This window comes from Solenopsis invicta, chromosome 14 (genome assembly GCF_016802725.1).
Source record: "Solenopsis invicta isolate M01_SB chromosome 14, UNIL_Sinv_3.0, whole genome shotgun sequence".
In the NCBI taxonomy this organism is placed as follows: domain Eukaryota; kingdom Metazoa; phylum Arthropoda; class Insecta; order Hymenoptera; family Formicidae; genus Solenopsis; species Solenopsis invicta.
Window position 1 is genome coordinate 12,181,614 of NC_052677.1, and position 7,248 is coordinate 12,188,861.

The following is a 7,248-nucleotide window of genomic DNA, read 5'->3' on the forward strand; positions in this document are numbered from 1 at the left end:
GAGAGAGGTAATTGAGAGAAGAGCGAGGCTTCGCGACGCACTCGTCTCTTTTCCTTTTTCTGAATCCCAGGCTCTCTTGAACCTGAGAATCTGAGAATTTCCCATCCTTCATACGGTTACGTCACTGATTCGCGATGATTTGATCAGACAGTCGATCCGTTAGGAATGTACCTATGCAGACTCCTGCTACTGCGTAATATGCAACTTGACCAATCTGGACTACTAGAGGATTACCATAAAACATATTCGTCTATAATAAAGTTCAACAGCAAAAGAGTTGTCATATCCAAGAGTATATCATTATTATCAGAAAAACAGTAGGAAATCTCAAAAATTTACAAAGCATAATAAAAATTGACAGTATACAATTATTATATTAATATATATTGCAAGTGATATTAATATTCTTTGTCTTAACAATATTTTTAAATAAAAAACAAACAATTTTTTTTAATCACAAATTATTATCTGGATCAATATAATAAATTAATGGGATATTTTCAGGCATTTTTAATTTTCTGCTTCCGAAATGTCGATACAGGAAAAGAATGCAAATGGACGGTTTTTAATAAGAGGAATCGAGGAGAGCATCGAGCATGTATGACTCCCACGAGCATGTATGACTGCAGCTCTTCCGAAAGCTCTCCTCCCTTCAGGTGCCTCATGATGGAATGCATGCAGGTGAGCAGGCAAACTTCGATGCATGGAAACAGATTCTGGCAACGTCCGCCGTCGCATTAGGACCTATGCTTCATTCCAAAGATATTGGATATATTTCGGCGGATATCGTGGGGCTTTTCTGTAGCCGATTACGAGGATGAATCCCAGTCTTTCTCTCTTTTCATTCCGGGATGACAAATATTTGTTTGGCCAATGCCCAGTTCGAGACCCGCTGGAGTCCCGAAGATGACAATGAGACCCTAAGTCGCTTTCCCATCGTTGAAGCTAAACGAAGTCTTTCATCCACATCAAATGAGAGCACCGTTTAGCATTTTCTCTCTTTCTTTCACTCGAGTTCGAGGGCATCAAACTCTCGTTAGCTGACCGTCTAGCTTATCTCGTCAATGAGGAAGTATGATTAGGCCTTATATTAAATTACATCATATTTCTCTGAAATTACATCATAATTCTATAAAGAATCAAATAGAAAGTAAAAATAACACGTGCAAATAGCGATCTTACACTCTTACGATTTTACACTCTTATATGCTATAGCAGTAATTAATACCCAAATAGTAAAATATGATAACTCAATCTAAAGCGAATCATTGCACAGATTAAATTGCTCGTTACCCAACTAGCAAAATGCCAGTAGCTTGTGATGTCAGTTTGCTAGCTTTGCCAAACTTGATTACGACTTAAGTAGATTTCAAGCTGCTGCTTCCCTCATTATAAGCATATAGTTTCTAACGGCACAGCTGGTCAACATAAAACGACGATAGAAATGCAGCACCAAACAAACATTATCTGTTGTGACATCGTGACCGTAAATACACAGCAAATATCAAATATGATCTACCATATCAAGAAATGATAGCAGAAATACAGCAAAAATCGAGCTTGATGTGCCATCAAGATGTGTACTGAAATAAAAGTATACGTGAATACAATAAAATTATCCAATGTATTAATGAAAAATTAATGGGTCCAATGATATATTTTATTATCTTAATGATTTAGATTTTATTAAAAGGGTAATTTGAGTTATAAAACTATTACCAGAATTTATGATAATAATGATATGTACATCAAATATACTCTTTGTTACCTTATTGTTAATTAAACCAATATATAAAAAAATTTTTTTAAAGTGTTTTAACAGATATTTTTATTTTTAGAGCTTAATCCGCATTCATTGTTTTGCATGTATTGAAATAACATCATCGATGTATTATACAATTTTTTAACAGAACCAATCGTTTTTGAATAAAACGAGATAATATGAAAGATACTCTTCCGTCGTAGATAGGCCTTCGGCATAACCCCTTGCGACCCCCCCCCCCGCGCGCGCGCGCTCGTGTGTGTGTGTGTGTGTGTGTGTGTGTGTGTGTGTGTGTGTGTGTGTGTGTGTGTGTGTGTGTGTGTGTGTGTGTGTGTGTGTGTGTGTGTGTGTGTGTGTGTGTGTGTGTGTGTGTGTGTGTGTGTGACTATATGTGTAGTTATTAAACATGGACTCGTCAATTTCGCAGTATTTTTCTTTTTTATGCTTTTATTTTATTTTTTCTCGGAATATATATAATTAATATAACAGAATAAATATACGCTTTATTTTGCACAATTATTTAAATAGCATGCGCTATTTAAAAGTATGATTACGCGTAGACCGTTGCGATTACGAAAATTATGCATAGAGGCTTTATTGTAGACAATTTCAAGGGCTTTATATTTTATGTGACACTTTATTCTAGGAAATCATTATTTTCCAAGTTATATGTATAAAAATATTAAAAAAAACCTGATCTTTATCTTAATTTTTTACCCTGAAGATGACCTTGTCGGTGATTTTTGTAATTCTTACAACCGGTGTTTAAGAATTACATACTTCGGTCAAATACATATGAATCACAGCTCAACATCATTTCCGACAAGAAGAACGCTAAATAGATAGTTTACACTATATAGTGTAAGCAAGAAGAACAAACCTAATATCAATGCTTGCGATTGGCCAAGGAGGACTTCGATCAAGGTAAATGAAAAATAGATATTTGCGGGAAAAACAGGTTATGAATTGTTATTGAGATCGCGATTTTTTAGGTTATACAATGTAAAAATATTTAATCATAATGTATCATCATGAATAAATCTAAAATAAATCACTTACCATATATGCTTGAAAATCTAAAATTTAGTTTTGTAATGAAAACCTCTGCAAATATTCAGTTCAGCATAATCCCGAATCAGCTTTAATTACTGAAACGTATGTTGATTAACAAAGGTGTTAATAAGTAATAATAAAACTTTAATAAAAGTAATAATAAAAAAAGAGAAAATAAAATGTTTAATTGTATAATACAAAGCTTCTGATTGATTTATGATAATAAATTGTGGGAATAAGTAAGAATAAATAAGCATTTTTTTACGTAAACGATGTTGTACAACGTATTTTATGTTATTTCATTGCTTTTACAATTAAGAGTAACTAAGAGTGAGAAATAGGATTATCAATAAGTAGTAACGTATTAATTAATCCATTATTATAATAAAGTCCATAAAAATCTACTAATAAATAAATAAATAAATATTGATAGATGCGAAAAAGATTTCGAGAATTGTCAAAGAGACAGAAAAATCGTCACCTTCAGGCTTTATTTAGTTCAGAAACAAAAAGAACATGCAATTGTGGAACTTTCTTCATATCGATCTGTAGCTGGAAATGCAAATGTGTGTCATGTGATGTCCATACGTCCACTGAAAATTTTGCTGTTAATAGTAATTTGGAAAATATGTATTGGGCGATATTTCTACGTTGGAAAGTCAAAGAATTGTTGAAAACCCTGATGAAAATTTTTCTCATAATTTTTTATATAACTTTTCAGAATATTTGTATAATTTTGTAACTTTCTCAGATTTTGCATACAAATTGTTTTGCATACAAACATTTTTCAAAAATACTCAGAAAAAATTTAGAAAGTTTACATATTTTCTCAGAACTGTTCATATACTTATAAAATATACAAAAATTTCTAAGATTCTTTATTCTATCTTTTTAAATAAAATGTTATAAAATGTAAAATAGTTAAAAGTATATTTTTTACAAATTATGGGATGAGAAATTTTAAAATATTTTAGAATTTACATATATAAAAAATTTTAAGAAGCTGTAGACTTTCTAAGTATTTCTGAATATTTCCGAAAAATGTTTCATTTTGTGCAAAAATTGTGACAAAAATTTTTCATCTGGGTATAAAAGCGAAGAAAATTTTCCTGAAGAAACAAAATCAGAAACAAAAATCAGAAACAGTCAAGTTGGCTGCGTTCGTGGAAATTCAAACAAAATATTTCTCATACTTCTATGTCCAAACTATTGAGTGAATTGCATACACGTGGTCACGCTGATTTGCGCAAAGATGCAAGAACTTTATTAGGGACACCAATTAAGAAAAAGTATCGTGGAGACTTCGATTTGTGGCAGCACATTCCACTATGGATAGATAAAGGCATTGATTGATCAATTGTCATGTACCAAATGTGAAGTAGAGATTGATGCAATTTTGTTACATTTAAATATCGATGGATTACCGATATCGAAAAGCAGGAAAAATCAGATTTGGCCAATACTAGGACAAATTTACGGCAATAAGATATTTACACCTTTTGTGATTAACGCTTTCCATGGATATTCAAAATCAAAATTTTTGACAGATTTTCTTACGCCTTTTTGCAACAAACACAAAAAGCTTCAAAAGACAGGATCTATTTTCCGGAACAAAACTTACACCGTGGAAATCTGAAGTGTTATTAGTGATAGCCCTGCAAAAGCATTTGTAACATGTACTAAATCACATAATAGCTCCTTTGGTTGTGAAAAATGTACAGTAGAAAGCACGTACATTAATCATTAAATGGTATTGTTAGAATCAAATGCACCTATTCAGACCGATAAAAATTTTAAGAACAAACAAGAGAAGCATTATACAGGCGTATCTCTTTTTGAAATAAAATTTGCAATGGTGTCACGTTTTCCTCTCGATTAGATGCACTTATTGTTAGTGTACCTGGGGGTAATGAAAAAACTCTTACTGTTATACATGAACGGATATCACACAGCACGATTAAATGGATAGAAAATAACTCAACTATCTGAAAGGTTAGTTGCTTTATCAAAGTGGGTTCCAAAAGATTTCCCTCGAAAACCGCGTTCACTGGACAAAGTTCAGTCTATGGAAAACAATCGAATTTCGATTATTCTCTTTATACCTTGGATCATTTGTGTTGCATAATTTTTTACCTCAAGAGAATTACTTGCATTATAGTATGCTGAATTGTTCTATACGCATACTGTACCATTGTAAAGATTGTATGCATAACAATCAATATAGTAGAGATGTTAATTCGTTTGGTGCAATTATTTGAGCAGCTGTATGGAAAAGATTTACAATTACTTACAACATTCATAATTTAATACTTATAAATGCAGACGTCTTAAACGTTTTGGACCTCTTGATGACTTCTCTGCCTTTCCCTTTGAAAATTATATGCAGACAATAAAGAAAATTCTAAGAAAGCTGAAAAACCTCTCAAGCAGTTGTACAACAGAATTTCAGAAATGACCAATGATTTTTCAACTGCTTGAAAACAATCTACTATTTTTCCTATTTTGATGAAAATATGCTCAGAAGTTCTTCCTATTAATTGCTGCAATACAGATCGACTGTTTCAATTCAATGACTTTACGCAATCAACGAAAGAGCCTGATAACTATTGTTACATAAAAGGCGATACGATTGTAATTATTAAACATACATGTTACTAGGAAGATAAAACAGTAATTATTGAAAGAAAATTTCTAACGAGAGGTTCATTGTCACTTTATACATGCTCATCGGAAAATGATGAAATATCAAATAAAGCTATTCAGCTTTCATTTGAAAATGAATGTTGCTAGTGCTGCATGCCTATGTTACATTCATCACAGAAATGAATGAAAATTACTGCTATAATTATACTATCAAAAATAAAATAATTTTCTGATTTATTTTACCTTATTAATTTAACTTTACAAATTTTGTAACATTGTGTGATTTAAACTTAATTTGCTTAATAATTAATTATATTAACTTAAGGATGAATAGGTGATATCTCAGAAACGTTACCAAGAATATAAAAATTTCACAGATTATTTTATTATTACGTTCGTGTGTCTATATGAAATTTAAATACAATTCTAAAATACAAATCTAAATACAATAACTAAAAGATATTTGAAATTATATATTATCTATAAGTTGTCAAAAGAGTGAGACGTTATAATTATCCAAAAATTGATTATTAAGTTTACTTTTCAGTCCTGTGTCAGGCAGGGGCGGCGTTTTGTATGTGGAATGATGGAGTACTCCACACATATAAATTTTTGGCATGTGGAATTTCCACACATGTGAATTTGGAATTGAGGAACCAGAAATTAAAAAGCCAAGAAAGAATCCTAGTCTAGGCGATATGAATTTCAAAATTCTCATAATGAAGTTAATTTCCAGCAGCCTAAAAATCATTACAGAAAAATGTTTTTTGAAATTATGGATCAAACTCTTTGTTCTTTGAAAGACAGATTTGAAAATACAACACTGTCGTTTGTAAGAAAATGTGAGCGTTATATAATTGGTAGCAAATTAGACAATGCGTTCAGAATTAGTTTTTATAGTGTTATATTGTTTTTTATTGTTCCCCGAGCGCTTCCTCTCGACGACACGACTCTCACTTATTACCTCTGGCCCTCGTTTCCTCGCAGTCCGGCCCGAGCTCCATTCTTTAGCCACGTGCTCCACTACGAGCGATGGCGGGCCCGGCTCCTTGATCCGTGCTGAAACGTCCTGGGAAAGGAGCAGGGTGAATAATGCGACAAGGTTGCGTAGCGACGACACTTTTATTTTTGGCACTCTCACTAACGTTACAATTCAGCGTTTAGCTCCACGCGACTACAAATTCGGCACGACACGACTCCGGCTGGGACCACGACCGGTTCCCTAGCTCGCTCCGCACAGAGTCCGGGAATCCTCTTGTTCGTCCGATTTCGGAGCCAACGGTCCTATCGTGGAGATATTCTATTGGTCCTTCGTCTAACGGTTCGCTATGACGTACGGAGTCATGACAACTCGCGCTCCCGATCGCTTCGCCGATCACCTGGCCCCAGCTTTCGCCGTTCGCCCTGCCGCTTTCGCCGCGGCTCGCATACTTCTTACATTTTTTTCTCTTTCTCTTTCTCTCTGTTTCTCTTTCTCGTTTAATCAAAATCTCCATAGGAAAATGGACGTCACATACATCACGCAAGCCAGCGAAAGTAAAATGTTAAATTGCCGTTCGATCAAGTGATAGCGCGGGCACGCACCTTAATTGGCTGATCTATCGGAAACGAGACTTAAGCTCAATGCACAATGAAAAACGTAGAGAATAAGGAACAGGGAATAGGAATAGAATTTTCGACGCGTTGGATTTCAGTTCCTTGTTGCCTGTATGTACCTGACCAATCACGATTTGATATGTTCAGCGGTTTTTCAAATGAGCTCTTTATATGTTATAGAGGTTATAGAAAAC